This window comes from Syngnathus scovelli, unplaced genomic scaffold (genome assembly GCF_024217435.2).
Source record: "Syngnathus scovelli strain Florida unplaced genomic scaffold, RoL_Ssco_1.2 HiC_scaffold_32, whole genome shotgun sequence".
Lineage (NCBI taxonomy): Eukaryota > Metazoa > Chordata > Actinopteri > Syngnathiformes > Syngnathidae > Syngnathus > Syngnathus scovelli.
This window is the reverse complement of record NW_026061412.1, coordinates 155,001-171,384: the sequence shown is the minus strand read 5'-3', so window position 1 is coordinate 171,384 and position 16,384 is coordinate 155,001. Positions and strand designations below refer to the sequence as shown.

Genomic DNA, 16,384 nt, shown 5'->3' with positions numbered 1-16,384 from the left:
GTCGAATGAGGTGCCGCGACCACCTCCGCGGTGCTTATAAACAGCCGATCCGCTCGGCGGGGGCTATTTTCGGCCACTTGGCTCGTGCGCACGGCCTCCCGGATGTGCCGGGCGGGTGCGCGAGCTCGCCGGCCGCTGGAAGTCGAATGAGGCGCCGCGACCACCTCCGCGGTGCTTATAAACAGCCGATCCGCTCGGCGGGGGCTATTTTCGGCCACTTGGCTCGTGCGCACGGCCTCCCGGATGTGCCGGGCGGGTGCGCGAGCTCGCCGGCCGCTGGAAGTCGAATGAGGCGCCGCGACCACCTCCGCGGTGCTTATAAACAGCCGATCCGCTCGGCGGGGGCTATTTTCGGCCACTTGGCTCGTGCGCACGGCCTCCCGGATGTGCCGGGCGGGTGCGCGAGCTCGCCACCTCCGCGGTGCTTATAAACAGCCGATCCGCTCGGCGGGGGCTATTTTCGGCCACTTGGCTCGTGCGTACGGCCTCCCGGATGTGCCGGGCGGGTGCGCGAGCTCGCCGGCCGCTGGAAGTCGAATGAGGCGCCGCGACCACCTCCGCGGTGCTTATAAACTGCCGATCCGCTCGGCGGGGGCTATTTTCGGCCACTTGGCTCGTGCGCACGGCCTCCCGGATGTGCCGGGCGGGTGCGCGAGCTCGCCGGCCGCTGGAAGTCGAATGAGGCGCCGCGACCACATCCGCGGTGCTTATAAACAGCCGATCCGCTCGGCGGGGGCTATTTTCGGCCACTTGGCTCGTGCGCACGGCCTCCCGGATGTGCCGGGCGGGTGCGCGAGCTCGCCGCCCGCCGGAAGTCGAATGAGGCGCCGCGACCACCTCCGCGGTGCTTATAAACAGCCGATCCGCTCGGCGGGGCTATTTTCGGCCACTTGGCTCGTGCGCACGGCCTCCCGGATGTGCCGGGCGGGTGCGCGAGCTCGCCGGCCGCTGGAAGTCGAATGAGGCGCCGCGACCACCTCCGCGGTGCTTATAAACAGCCGATCCGCTCGGCGGGGGCTATTTTCGGCCACTTGGCTCGTGCGCACGGCCTCCCGGATGTGCCGGGCGGGTGCGCGAGCTCGCCGGCCGCTGGAAGTCCAATGAGGCGCTGCGATTTCCTCCGCGGTGCTTATAAAGTGCCGATCCGCTCGGCTTGGAGCAATTTCCGGCCTCCCGTTGGTGCCGGGCGGCGTGCGCGAGCTCGCCGGCCGCGATCTCCTCCGCGGTGCTTATAAACAGCAGCATGCGCACGGCCTCCCAGAATTTGAACACATTTCGTCAATAAATTTCGCATATTGAATTTTGAAGTTTAATATAATGCAACAATTGAGCTCGACTTATACAAAGGATATATCATAAAATCGTAAATTTCCGTCGAATTTTAGGGGGTCGACTTATACACCGAGTCGACCTGTACACCGGCAAATACGGTAAATACGATTAAATAAAATGATACGACTGGCATAAAAACAAATATTAACCACATACAAATAAAAGTCACCATTACGTTGAATTATTGGGAGCACCGAGCTTGTTTCTCAGAAACGAGCCGGTCCCATCCAGGCGTAATCGGAGACAATGAAACCCGAAGTGGTTAAGGTTTGTCTTTTAATGCAGGATGCTTGGTCTCCATGTGCCGAAGCAGTTTTGAAGGCTTCATTGGCTTGCTCGCTAGTTTCAGGGGCGATTGTGTCTATAAAATGCAAAATGTTGGGTCACCTCACGGCTTACGGCCATACTACCCTGAGAACGCCCGATCTCGTCCGATCTCGGAAGCTAAGCAGGGTCGGGCCTGGTTAGTACTTGGATGGGAGACCGCCTGGGCATACCAGGTGCTGTAAGCTTTTTCTTTTTCTTATGTGCACTTCAATCGTTTAAGAAGCTATTTTTTACAACACCCATCACGAATGGCATCCGGAAACAGCAAGCCTAATTTAAACTCCGACATTGAAACTATAACACGAGTTTGAAAGCTATATTATGTGGTGACATCCACAGCATTGTAGTTAAATTTTTTACCGCTAGAGAGCAGACTATGTACAGTGAGCATGGCTCCCTGTGAACTCAAAGCAGCAGGCTTGACTTGTAAAAGAACCCAACACAACACTTCCATGAAGTGTTTTTAAACTTTTCAAGGCATTTATTTTGATTCAGCAAAATGCAGGTCGCAACGGCAAATTCGTGCTACCGCATAAAAAGCTGTCAATAACTTTTCATGATAGCCATGTTTCCAGAAAACACCAAAAGCCTTGGAAGAAAGACTGTTTCGGCCCTGGTTGTAAAAAAATCAAAAAAAAAAAACAAAAGGGAAGGGTGACCGTCCGGGAATACCAGGTGCTGAAAGCCTTTTTTTTTTTTTTTTTTCCCCACGTCAATTGTGAAAGGAAACTTTTACCACAGCCATCAAGTCCCGCCGCTGCTTGGCATGGTTTCAGGGGCGATTGTGTCTATAAAATGAAAAATTCTGAGCGGTCTCACGGCTTACGGCCATACTACCCTGAGAGCGCCCGATCTCGTCCGATCTCGGAGGCTAAGCAGGGTTGGGCCTGGTTAGTACTTGGATGGGAGACCGCCTGGGAATACCAGTTACTGTAAGCTTTTTTTTTTTTTTTTTTTCTTATGTGCACTTCAATCGTTTAAGCCAAGAACTTTTTACAGCACCCATCAAGAATGGCATTCGGAAACTGCAAGCCTAGTTTGAACTCCGACACTGAAACTACAACACGAGTTTAAAACCTACATTGTGCTTCCATGTAGTGTTTTTACCTTTTTCATGACATTTATTTTGATACAGCCAAATGCAGGTTTTGTGCACTTCACTTTTCCGTTGGGCATTCGCGTAGAACCCTATTCCAGTTACGGCCAGATTCTTTTAGACTAGTGGTCCCCAAACTTTCTTGCGCCACGGACCGGCTACGCGTCAGAAATATTTTTGCGGACCTGCCTTTATATATATAAATAAACAATAAATCTATATAGGCGGCTCGGTGGCGCACTGGGTAGCACGTCCGCCTCACAGTTAGGAGGGTGCGGGTTCGATTCCACCTCCGGCCCTCCCTGTGTGGAGTTTGCATGTTCTCCCCGGGCCCGCGTGGGTTTTCTCCGGGCACTCCGGTTTCTTCCCACATTCCAAAAACATGCTTGGTAGGCCGATTGAAGACTCCAAATTGTCCCTAGGTGTGAGTGTGAGTGCGATTGGTTGTCTGTCTCTGTGTGCCCTGCGATTGGCTGGCAACCAGTTCAGGGTGTCCCCCGCCTACTGCCCGATGACGGCTGGGATAGGCTCCAGCACGCCCGCGACCCCCGTGGGGACTAAGCGGTTCAGAAAATGGATGGATGGATGGATGGATAAATCTATATAAATAAATACTACATTTATAATAAATATATATAAATAGGATTAAATAAAAGGATACGACTGGCATAAAAAAAAATATAAACCACATAAAAATAAAAGTCACCATTACGTTGAATTATTTGGAGCACCGAGCTTGTTTCTCAGAAACGAGCCGGTCCCATCCAGGCGTAATCGGAGACAATGAAACCCAAAGTGGTTAAGGTTTGTCTTTTAATGCAGGATGCTTGGTCTCCATGTGCCGAAGCAGTTTTGAAGGCTTCATTGGCTTGCTCGCTAGTTTCAGGGGCGATTGTGTCTATAAAATGCAAAATGTTGGGTCACCTCACGGCTTACGGCCATACTACCCTGAGAACGCCTGATCTCGTCTGATCTCGGAAGCTAAGCAGGGTCGGGCCTGGTCAGTACTTGGATGGGAGACTGCCTGGGAATACCAGGTGCTGTAAGCTTTTTCTTTTTCTTATGTGCACTTCAAGCTCTTTTTTTTTTTTTTCTTATGTGCACTTCAATCGTTTAAGCCAAGAACTTTTTACAGCACCCATCACGAATGGCATTCGGAAACTGCAAGCCTAGTTTGAACTCCGACACTGAAACTACAACACGAGTTAAAAACCTCTATGTACAGTGAATAAAGAGCATGGCTCCCTGTGAACTCAAAGCAGCAGTCTTTACTTGTAAAAGAACCCAGCACAACACATTGCGCTTCCATGTAGTGTTTTTACCTTTTTCATGACATTTATTTTGATACAGCCAAATGCAGGTTTTGTGCACTTCACTTTTCCGTTGGGCATTCGCGTAGAACCCTATTCCAGTTACGGCCAGATTCTTTTAGACTAGTGGTCCCCAACCTTTCTTGCGCCACGGACCGGCTACGCGTCAGAAATATTTTTGCGGACCTGCCTTTATATATATAAATAAACAATAAATCTATATAAATAAATACTACATTTATAATAAGTATATATACCGTATTTGCCGGTGTATTGGTCGACCTTTTTCGATCCAAAATCGACCGAAAAAAATCGACCTCGACTTATACACCGAGTCATAAAATTTAACTTCGTATTCATCGCTTCAAATGTGATGGTAACCAAGGCCGTTTCTCATGCATCTCATTGTGCGTTGCACTTAGAAAATTTGAACCGGGCGGCGTGCGCGAGTGCGCGGCCTGCTGGAAGTCGAATGAGGCGCCGCGACCACCTCCGCGGTGCTTATAAACAGCCGATCCGCTCGGCGGGGGCTATTTTCGGCCACTTGGCTCGTGCGCACGGCCTCCCGGATGTGCCGGGCGGGTGCGCGAGCTCGCCGGCCGCTGGAAGTCGAATGAGGCGCCGCGACCACCTCCGCGGTGCTTATAAACAGCCGATCCGCTCGGCGGGGGCTATTTTCGGCCACTTGGCTCGTGCGCACGGCCTCCCGGATGTGCCGGGCGGGTGCGCGAGCTCGCCGGCGGCTGGAAGTCCAATGAGGCGCCGCGATCTCCTCCGCGGTGCTTATAAAGTGCCGATCCGCTCGGGTTGGAGCTATTTCCGGCCTCCCGTTGGTGCCGGGCGGCGTGCGCGAGCTCGCCGGCCGCGATCTCCTCCGCGGTGCTTATAAACAGCAGCATGCGCACGGCCTCCCAGAATTTGAACACATTTCGTCAATAAATTTCGCATATTGAATTTTGAAGTTTAATATAATGCAACAATTGAGCTCGACTTATACAAAGGATATATCATAAAATCGTAAATTTCCGTCGAATTTTAGGGGGTCGACTTATACACCGAGTCGACCTGTACACCGGCAAATACGGTAAATACGATTAAATAAAATGATACGACTGGCATAAAAACAAATATAAACCACATAAAAATAAAAGTCACCATTACGTTGAATTATTGGGAGCACCGAGCTTGTTTCTCAGAAACGAGCCGGTCCCATCCAGGCGTAATCGGAGACAATGAAACCCGAAGTGGTTAAGTTTTGTCTTTTAATGCAGGATGCTTGGTCTCCATGTGCCGAAGCAGTTTTGAAGGCTTCATTGGCTCGCTCGCTAGTTTCAGGGGCGATTGTGTCTATAAAATGCAAAATGTTGGGTCACCTCACGGCTTACGGCCATACTACCCTGAGAACGCCCGATCTCGTCCGATCTCGGAAGCTAAGCAGGGTCGGGCCTGGTTAGTACTTGGATGGGAGACTGCCTGGGAATACTAGGTGCTGTAAGCTTTTTCTTTTTCTTATGTGCACTTCAATCGTTTAAGAAGCTATTTTTTACAACACCCATCACGAATGGCATCCGGAAACAGCAAGCCTAATTTAAACTCCGACATTGAAACTATAACACGAGTTTGAAAGCTATATTATGTGGTGACATCCACAGCATTGTAGTTAAATTTTTTACCGCTAGAGAGCAGACTATGTACAGTGAGCATGGCTCCCTGTGAACTCAAAGCAGCAGGCTTGACTTGTAAAAGAACCCAACACAACACTTCCATGAAGTGTTTTTAAACTTTTCAAGGCATTTATTTTGATTCAGCAAAATGCAGGTCGCAACGGCAAATTCGTGCTACCGCATAAAAAGCTGTCAATAACTTTTCATGATAGCCATGTTTCTAGAAAACACCAAAAGCCTTGGAAGAAAGCCTGTTTCGGCCCTGGTTGTAAAAAAAACAAAAAAAAAAAACAAAAGGGAAGGGTGACCGTCCGGGAATACCAGGTGCTGAAAGCCTTTTTTTTTTTTTTTTTCCCACGTCAATTGTGAAAGGAAACTTTTACCACAGCCATCAAGTCCCGCCGCTGCTTGGCATGGTTTCAGGGGCGATTGTGTCTATAAAATGAAAAATTCTGAGCGGTTTCACGGCTTACGGCAATACTACCCTGAGAGCGCCCGCTCTCGTCCGATCTCGGAGGCTAAGCAGGGTCGGGCCTGGTTAGTACTTGGATGGGAGACCGCCTGGGAATACCAGTTACCGTAAGCTTTTTTTTTTTTTTTTTTTTTCTTATGTGCACTTCAATCGTTTAAGCCAAGAACTTTTTACAGCACCCATCACGAATGGCATTCGGAAACTGCAAGCCTAGTTTGAACTCCGACACTGAAACTACAACACGAGTTTAAAACCTACATTGTGTGGCGACAGCCATAGCATTGCAGTTCACGTTTTTACCGCTAGAGGACAGACTATGTACAGTGAATAAAGAGCATGGCTCCCTGTGAACTCAAAGCAGCAGTCTTTACTTGTAAAAGAACCCAGCACAACACATTGCGCTTCCATGTAGTGTTTTTACCTTTTTCATGACATTTATTTTGATACAGCCAAATGCAGGTTTTGTGCACTTCACTTTTCCGTTGGGCATTCGCGTAGAACCCTATTCCAGTTACGGCCAGATTCTTTTAGACTAGTTGTTAGGGTTTTCAGGTTAGTTTGATCCTATGATTATGTTGGAATGTAGACTGTAATGATTAAATCAATCACGTCTGGCCCTCACAATGTAATGATTAAATCAATCACGTCTTGCCTGTTTCCCACAACAGTGTAAAACACCCCCTGCTCTGATCTTATCAGAGGCCGGGGGTTCACCAAACCTGTCCACTCACCCCCACTCTGTTCCTCCTAATAAATATGCCCTTGCAGGGAGGAGACTTTTAGACTTCATTCGATAATCGCTGTTCAGACAGCGACGAATGGACTCTCCACCTGCAGGTGTCTAAAAGAACTTGCTTGTCTTCTGTTTGGTTCTTGCAAAATAAGTTGGAGTGAGCAAATCTCTAACATTTTGGTGCCGAAACCCGGGATCCTCATACCCACCATCTGACCGGCGAAGGAGGACGTGCTGCATTGTCGACAAGCCAGCGTCCATTAGGAGGACCTGGAAAAGAAAGTCCTGGGAAGAGAATTCTTCGCTGGGCCAGCATCTTAGGTCTGCCTTCGTCTGACAGAGGTGGATTGACGGGATCCGGCGTGATTGAGTGTGTGACTGGTAGGATAAATTGACTAAAAAGCAGTTCTAGCGTTGATCCACGGCAATAAAACTGGCTAGTAATCTGTTGGAAGGTCAATTTAAACCTGCATTGAGGATCCTCAAAGAAAAAAAAAAAATTGAAAAAAAATTGTAAAACCTTAAGCTACTAAAATTAAGATGGGAAATAAAAACGGTAAATCTCTACCTCTTGACGGAGATGAGAACTACATGGCGAGTAGATTTCTTAATTGTATGCAATACATGCCAAAGTGGAAGAAAAAGTATGGTGTAGAAGGGAAGTTGAAAGTTGAAGTGTGGAAGATAGTGGTTGAAGTTTTGGAGGACAGTGTGGCTAGGAAGATAGGACTGAAAAAGAAAAGAAAAGAGAGTGAATTGGATTGTGCTAAAATGTGGTTGAAAGCTTCACAAGAAAGAAGAGAACAAATCCAAAAGACAAAAGATAGAAAGTTGAAAAGTGATGAGGCCGCCATTCAATTGAGATTTGAAAAAGAATTCAGGGTGCATAGTGGCATCCCATTCAATGATACAGCTGAGAGTGCTTATCAACAACAGCTTAAAAATGCGCTCCTCACTAATTTCTGCCCTGAAATAGGCAACTGGGTGAGGAAACATTTGGTGGAAGTGGATGTTGCAAGTGTGACAACAACTATGCAATGGGCCAGACATGCTGAAAAGGTGATCAAAAAAGGCAAAAGTTCTGATGTATTTCATCTAGATAATGATGATGATGAACTAGATGAAGATACAACAGTCTTCTTCCAAGGGTCCCAGCTAGGCAGAGGGAGAGGTAGAGGCCAACAAGGTCGCAGGCCGCCATATAATTCAAAACCCCCACGAGATTCTGACAACTGTTGGAACTGTGGGAGACGAGGACACTTCGCACGAGAGTGTCGTTTTACAAAACAATATCAATCAAAGGGTGGAGGAAGGAGCAGAAGAAAAGCAAAATTTTTAGCGTGACAAGCTTCCTCCTCTTTGACCGCTTATGCTCATACAGAGAAAGAAAGAATAGATGCCCATATGACAGCAAAACATGTCATTGTCAGATTATTAGAATTTTTTTTAGATTATTAGAAATCCTGTCCATCCAAGAAGTATGACAATGCTGTTTGTGTGCCCAAATTACAAATGACTAGAGCTCAAATTGTGTTACTCTAAAGTTAAGATATGCAAATCAAGTGGTAAAGGAATGCAACTTGCTTCTAGAAGATAAATAAATAAAATTAGAATGTGCTGTCCTCGTGTGCATGGGAGGGACCAGCTCATGATCGACCACAGGAAATGGCCAGCCTGTGACGAATCATTGTTGCTGGGAACTACCTTTTGCATGCGAGAGCTGTGCATGTGTGTGCGTATATGTTAAAATGATGAACATTGGCTAAAGTTTTAGTATAAAAAAATTTTTGCTAGACTGTGGTTTATCCAATTTGCACCGCAGAACAGAAATGATTTTGAAAGATAAAAATGAGAGGAAAAAGAGAGAAATCTGTTTGCAAGCAGAAACTAATCCACACTAGTGCATGTAAAGTGTCGAGCCCACATGAGGAATTCGGAAAAAAAAAAAAAAAAAATGACAGAACATGCTTTCAGGAATTGGAAGAAGCTAAATTGTGAATTTAAGATTTTGCAATGCTACATTTAATAGGAATAATTGATTGGTTGTGTTATAAGATTATATAAAATTCTAAATGCAAGCTAAATCTGAGAGATTGAGTTCTTCAAATTTAAAAACAAAGAAAAACTTCAGATTAATTTGCCAATTGTTTGTTCTAGTTAAGTTTTTTTGAATTGGTGGATTGTTCTACCAGGAAACCTAAGTTGAAAATGATATATGAATGTTGTGTGGTGAGCTTGGATGAATTGGGACCAATGTGATAGAGAGACTCCTTTTTGGAGACTGCGTGTGAGATGCAAATGAACATTGATGAATGATAGCCTGAATGAAAAGAAATTACAGGTTGAATGGTTGAAGTTGTTGGCGACTACTATAGAAAATTAGTAGAGCGACTTTGATGAAAGAATGATTTTGAGCAGGTTGAATGTTAGAAAGAAACACGTAGCTTTTGGATTAATAATTGGATAGAAAAAAAAAAAAAAAAAAAAAACTGGAGAACCAGTAACACATGTAGAAGATGTGTGAACTGAGAAATTGAGAAGCGTTTTGGAAAGAAAGTCAAATTAAATGATGATGGAATCGTATGTAGTAAAGAACGCATTCTCCCAAAAAGTTTGTCAAGGTGTGAGGCATGGGCGTTGCCAAGCCTCAAAAGGGGGGGAGTGAGTAGGACAGATAGTGGAAGATAGTAATAATACAACACTTTATGACAATGAATTTTCGAATACATTTGGTGTTATATTGTGGTAATTTTTTTGTTCTGGTGTAGATAGTTTAGCAACACGAGAGATTTAGAGGTTCAAAAGAAAGACAGTTAAAAGAAAACATTTTTGATTTGGACAATTGCAGGCTAACAGGAACATGAGAAAGATAAGAACTACGAGGGGAGATCCAATTTCATTGGGGAGATTGAGAATTCACAGCACCATACTCTAAGTCACATTTTTGAGCAAGCATGACAATAACATGTGATAGGTCAAGACATACAGATCAGGGCTTGATGTGGAACGCAGACCTCGATGAGTTGATTTTCAATAATGATACTGAAGACAACATACTGTCCGATTAAATTGGAACTATAGATAAAATGTAGCTCAAAAATAGGATGAGTTGCAGGATTTACGATATAAAAACGAGACCGCTGTTATTAGAAGAATTTGAAGTTTGGTAAACAAACATTACCAGCAAATTGATGGAAGCAGCTACATTTGGAGATAGTCTTACAAGTGTTCAAACCAGTCTGTCATTCTCAGTGTCAGAGTCCCTGAAACCCAATCCGAGACTTCGCCTGCAGCCGTGAACAACCACAAAATGGTGCCTGGCTCTGAAGCACCTTTGACCTTTGGCGAAGGACAAGAAAAGACTGCTGTTGTGCTTGGAGGAGGACAAGTACAGTCCGGAGGACAGACAACATCCTCGGGGACGAGAAAAGACAGTGAAAAGCGGAGGAACTCACCATGATGAAAATTGACTCATTTGAACAATGGACTCATTCAAGAGTGATGGATGGGGTCGCTCTGAAGCAACAACAAAAGAACACCAACTCGATAGGGTGAAGTGCGGCAAAAAGATATGGACTTGGAGTGTCTGACAACCAAATCGCACTCCTTGCTACGGCGTTCCCAAATTTGGTGAAGCTTGGTTCAAAGTGGAAGGGAGGTTCATTGTGCACTGAGTTTGACAGAACTGAGGAGATTTGATAAATAAATAAATAAAAATTTGAAAAATACGTAGGGCTACAGATTATAATCAGAGATTGAACGGATTTGGATAAAACAAATAGACTAAAACGGTAGGAAACAAGAGCAAGATCTTATATTTTGGCTCATCAAGCTTAAGACGTAGAGGTCGAGTTATATAAATTTTAGAACAGGACATTTGGCAGTCAGGAGGAAGCTAGGTTGCTCAATGTACCTACTCAATACAATAGTAAGGTTTTTTATACCACAGTGGAGGTTGGATGGTCAGAAAGTTAGGTACGTTCAATTTTTGACATTCACACAGTCATGCATAGGAGTCACAAGGCGACAGTTAACAAGACAATGACTGCAATAGGGGCCACCTACGACTGCACCGACATGAAAAAGTAGAAGTGAGAGAGCAGAGTATGGGATTATATGCTAAAACGTCTGCTATACATTTACCAATAGGAGATTCTATCAAGAGAAGCTACATGAGAGATGGATTAGAATCTCTTTGTCTGCGTGGGTGCGTGTGTGTGTGTGTGTGTACACCCTGTGTGGGTGCGAGCGTGTGAGGACAAAGAAGGCATGGATAAGACAATCTCTTTTAAACCAGGAGGCAATAAATGGGAACGCCCCTGTCATAAATAGTTTTTGGTTAAAGGGAATCATTAGGAAGTGTTCAAACTCTTCCCGCAAACATTCCTATTTGCCAGTTAAATGGGCACTACAATTGACTACGAGAGTTGCAAACAACAGATGAAGAGCAGTCCTTGGCAGATTATATGATCAGGACGCTCAAACTGTGTCAAAGACAAATTTACTGCCGCTTGATCTTTCCTCCTCACAGGTCGACAACCCCATCAATCCAGGAGACTGGGTCTACATCGAGGTCATCAAAGGAAGGAACTGGGCCAGCCACGACGGGAGGGACCATTCCAAGTCTTGCTGACTACACATGTTGCACCCAAGGTTGCAGGACCCACAAATGCATTAACGACGACTGCTCTCCAGGAGGAAACTGGATGGGAGCTTTGGACATCACCGCTGTGTGCCAGGATGAGAGAGCCGTTTTCAAGGTGTAAGGGCTCTACTACCAACATGGCTGCACCATCGGACGGGACCTACTTCAGCCAGAAGTTCAGAGGCACTGCCTCACCTGCATCCTATGAGTGCACGTGCCTGTTCAGTACGGATCATGGTTTTGTGGTCACAGGAGTTGTCCGATGCTGCCTGCCAACTGGACACGAGTGTGTGCGCCGTTGTGTGTGACTGACCTCACCTACAGACTAGAACATCATCAGCTGACGAAAACACGGGCACATATACAACTTCTTAGACGTGACAGTTGTGATAATGATAATGAGACGTGGATTGCGTAGATGCTGTTCTGTTGAGCATGTATTACGGAAACTTGTTGATTTGACCATCGAAAAGCTTCACAAGTGATGGATACAATGATGTACTGTTTCTGTGTTTTTCTTTTTATTTTTTATTGATAGCATTCTGGTCGCCTGTGGCAACGGGGCCGTGTAAGAATTTTCCTGCTAATAACATCTGGCCAGCAGGTTTTTCGCTTACACAATAAGTTTGAGGTAATGCCTCATCTTCACTGGAAAGTGTTGCTATCATTGTTTGTTGTTTTTATTTTTACCATTCTACTTTCTTCATTATACGTATATATGTTTTTTTTTTTTTCTTGCTTATCGTTGTTGTTTGGGGTGGCATAATCATATGATAAAACAGGAGGGAGATGTTAGGGTTTTCAGGTTAGTTTGATCCTATGATTATGTTGGAATGTAGACTGTAATGATTAAATCAATCACGTCTGGCCCTCACAATGTAATGATTAAATCAATCACGTCTTGCCTGTTTCCCACAACAGTGTAAAACACCCCCTGCTCTGATCTTATCAGAGGCCGGGGGTTCACCAAACCTGTCCACTCACCCCCACTCTGTTCCTCCTAATAAATATGCCCTTGCAGGGAGGAGACTTGTAGACTTCATTCGATAATCGCTGTTCAGACAGCGACGAATGGACTCTCCACCTGCAGGTGTCTAAAAGAACTTGCTTGTCTTCTGTTTGGTTCTTGCAAAATAAGTTGGAGTGAGCAAATCTCTAACACTAGTGGTCCCCAAACTTTCTTGCGCCACGGACCGGCTACGCGTCAGAAATATTTTTGCGGACCTGCCTTTATATATATAAATAAACAATAAATCTATATAAATAAATACTACATTTATAATAAATATATATAAATAGGATTAAATAAAATGATACGACTGGCATAAAAACAAATATAAACCACATAAAAATAAAAGTCACCATTACGTTGAATTATTGGGAGCACCGAGCTTGTTTCTCAGAAACGAGCCGGTCCCATCCAGGCGTAATCGGAGACAATGAAACCCGAAGTGGTTAAGGTTTGTCTTTTAATGCAGGATGCTTGGTCTCCATGTGCCGAAGCAGTTTTGAAGGCTTCATTGGCTTGCTCGCTAGTTTCAGGGGCGATTGTGTCTATAAAATGCAAAATGTTGGGTCACCTCACGGCTTACGGCCATACTACCCTGAGAACGCCTGATCTCGTCTTATCTCGGAAGCTAAGCAGGGTCGGGCCTGGTTAGTACTTGGATGGGAGACTGCCTGGGAATACCAGGTGCTGTAAGCTTTTTCTTTTTCTTATGTGCACTTCAAGCTCTTTTTTTTTTTTTTTTTTTTTTTCTTATGTGCACTTCAATCGTTTAAGCCAAGACCTTTTTACAACACCCATCACGAATGGCATTCGGAAACTGCAAGCCTAGTTTGAACTCCGACACTGAAACTACAACACGAGTTCAAAACCTCTATGTACAGTGAATAAAGAGCATGGCTCCCTGTGAACTCAAAGCAGCAGTCTTTACTTGTAAAAGAACCCAGCACAACACATTGCGCTTCCATGTAGTGTTTTTACCTTTTTCATGACATTTATTTTGATACAGCCAAATGCAGGTTTTGTGCACTTCACTTTTCCGTTGGGCATTCGCGTAGAACCCTATTCTAGTTACGGCCAGATTCTTTTAGACTAGTGGTCCCCAACCTTTCTTGCGCCACGGACCGGCTACGCGTCAGAAATATTTTTGCGGACCTGCCTTTATATATATAAATAAACAATAAATCAATATAAATAAATACTACATTTATAATAAGTATATATACCGTATTTGCCGGTGTATTGGTCGACCTTTTTCGATCCAAAATCGACCGAAAAAAATCGACCTCGACTTATACACCGAGTCATAAAATTTAACTTCGTATTCATCGCTTCAAATGTGATGGTAACCAAGGCCGTTTCTCATGCATCTCATTGTGCGTTGCACTTAGAAAATTTGAACCGGGCGGCGTGCGCGAGTGCGCGGCCCGCTGGAAGTCGAATGAGGCGCCGCGACCACCTCCGCGGTGCTTATAAACAGCCGATCCGCTCGGCGGGGGCTATTTTCGGCCACTTGGCTCGTGCGCACGGCCTCCCGGATGTGCCGGGCGGGTGCGCGAGCTCGCCGGCCGCTGGAAGTCGAATGAGGCGCCGCGACCACCTCCGCGGTGCTTATAAACAGCCGATCCGCTCGGCGGTGGCTATTTTCGGCCACTTGGCTCGTGCGCACGGCCTCCCGGATGTGCCGGGCGGGTGCGCGAGCTCGCCGGCCGCTGGAAGTCGAATGAGGCGCCGCGACCACCTCCGCGGTGCTTATAAACAGCCGATCCGCTCGGCGGGGGCTATTTTCGGCCACTTGGCTCGTGCGCACGGCCTCCCGGATGTGCCGGGCGGGTGCGCGAGCTCGCCGGCCGCTGGAAGTCGAATGAGGCGCCGCGACCACCTCCGCGGTGCTTATAAACAGCCGATCCGCTCGGCGGGGGCTATTTTCGGCCACTTGGCTCGTGCGCACGGCCTCCCGGATGTGCCGGGCGGGTGCGCGAGCTCGCCGGCCGCTGGAAGTCGAATGAGGCGCCGCGACCACCTCCGCGGTGCTTATAAACAGCCGATCCGCTCGGCGGGGGCTATTTTCGGCCACTTGGCTCGTGCGCACGGCCTCCCGGATGTGCCGGGCGGGTGCGCGAGCTCGCCGGCCGCTGGAAGTCGAATGAGGCGCCGCGACCACCTCCGCGGTGCTTATAAACAGCCGATCCGCTCGGCGGTGGCTATTTTCGGCCACTTGGCTCGTGCGCACGGCCTCCCGGATGTGCCGGGCGGGTGCGCGAGCTCGCCGGCCGCTGGAAGTCGAATGAGGCGCCGCGACCACCTCCGCGGTGCTTATAAACAGCCGATCCGCTCGGCGGGGGCTATTTTCGGCCACTTGGCTCGTGCGCACGGCCTCCCGGATGTGCCGGGCGGGTGCGCGAGCTCGCCGGCCGCTGGAAGTCGAATGAGGCGCCGCGACCACCTCCGCGGTGCTTATAAACAGCCGATCCGCTCGGCGGGGGCTATTTTCGGCCACTTGGCTCGTGCGCACGGCCTCCCGGATGTGCTGGGCGGGTGCGCGAGCTCGCCGGCCGCTGGAAGTCGAATGAGGCGCCGCGACCACCTCCGCGGTGCTTATAAACAGCCGATCCGCTCGGCGGGGGCTATTTTCGGCCACTTGGCTCGTGCGCACGGCCTCCCGGATGTGCCGGGCGGGTGCGCGAGCTCGCCGGCCGCTGGAAGTCGAATGAGGCGCCGCGACCACCTCCGCGGTGCTTATAAACAGCCGATCCGCTCGGCGGGGGCTATTTTCGGCCACTTGGCTCGTGCGCACGGCCTCCCGGATGTGCCGGGCGGGTGCGCGAGCTCGCCGGCCGCTGGAAGTCGAATGAGGCGCCGCGACCACCTCCGCGGTGCTTATAAACAGCCGATCCGCTCGGCGGGGGGCTATTTTCGGCCACTTGGCTCGTGCGCACGGCCTCCCGGATGTGCCGGGCGGGTGCGCGAGCTCGCCGGCCGCTGGAAGTCGAATGAGGCGCCGCGACCACCTCCGCGGTGCTTATAAACAGCCGATCCGCTCGGCGGGGGCTATTTTCGGCCACTTGGCTCGTGCGCACGGCCTCCCGGATGTGCCGGGCGGGTGCGCGAGCTCGCCGGCCGCTGGAAGTCGAATGAGGCGCCGCGACCACCTCCGCGGTGCTTATAAACAGCCGATCCGCTCGGCGGGGGCTATTTTCGGCCACTTGGCTCGTGCGCACGGCCTCCCGGATGTGCCGGGCGGGTGCGCGAGCTCGCCGGCCGCTGGAAGTCGAATGAGGCGCCGCGACCACCTCCGCGGTGCTTATAAACAGCCGATCCGCTCGGCGGGGGCTATTTTCGGCCACTTGGCTCGTGCGCACGGCCTCCCGGATGTGCCGGGCGGGTGCGCGAGCTCGCCGGCCGCTGGAAGTCGAATGAGGCGCCGCGACCACCTCCGCGGTGCTTATAAACAGCCGATCCGCTCGGCGGGGGCTATTTTCGGCCACTTGGCTCGTGCGCACGGCCTCCCGGATGTGCCGGGCGGGTGCGCGAGCTCGCCGGCCGCTGGAAGTCGAATGAGGCGCCGCGACCACCTCCGCGGTGCTTATAAACAGCCGATCCGCTCGGCGGGGGCTATTTTCGGCCACTTGGCTCGTGCGCACGGCCTCCCGGATGTGCCGGGCGGGTGCGCGAGCTCGCCGGCCGCTGGAAGTCGAATGAGGCGCCGCGACCACCTCCGCGGTGCTTATAAACAGCCGATCCGCTCGGCGGGGGCTATTTTCGGCCACTTGGCTCGTGCGCACGGCCTCCCGGATGT

General features: G+C 48.7%; 5 non-coding genes and 1 pseudogene across 5 annotated transcripts; all 6 read left to right on the top strand.

Moving 5' to 3' along the window:
* Window positions 1-1,725: 1,725 nt before the first annotated feature.
* LOC125966179 (5S ribosomal RNA) lies at window positions 1,726-1,844 on the top strand. The gene has a single exon (XR_007480162.1). It is a non-coding gene; the product is annotated as a 5S ribosomal RNA (ribosomal RNA).
* A 635-nt stretch (window positions 1,845-2,479) lies between these two features.
* LOC125966186 (5S ribosomal RNA) lies at window positions 2,480-2,598 on the top strand. The gene has a single exon (XR_007480169.1). It is a non-coding gene; the product is annotated as a 5S ribosomal RNA (ribosomal RNA).
* Window positions 2,599-3,685: 1,087 nt separating this feature from the next.
* Window positions 3,686-3,804, top strand: LOC125966184 (5S ribosomal RNA). The gene has a single exon (XR_007480167.1). It is a non-coding gene; the product is annotated as a 5S ribosomal RNA (ribosomal RNA).
* Window positions 3,805-5,444: 1,640 nt separating this feature from the next.
* Window positions 5,445-5,563, top strand: LOC125966181 (5S ribosomal RNA). Its single transcript, XR_007480164.1, has one exon. It is a non-coding gene; the product is annotated as a 5S ribosomal RNA (ribosomal RNA).
* A 633-nt stretch (window positions 5,564-6,196) lies between these two features.
* On the top strand, window positions 6,197-6,315 carry LOC125966212 (5S ribosomal RNA; annotated as a pseudogene).
* A 6,850-nt stretch (window positions 6,316-13,165) lies between these two features.
* On the top strand, window positions 13,166-13,284 carry LOC125966192 (5S ribosomal RNA). Its single transcript, XR_007480174.1, has one exon. It is a non-coding gene; the product is annotated as a 5S ribosomal RNA (ribosomal RNA).
* The last annotated feature ends 3,100 nt before the right edge of the window (window positions 13,285-16,384 follow it).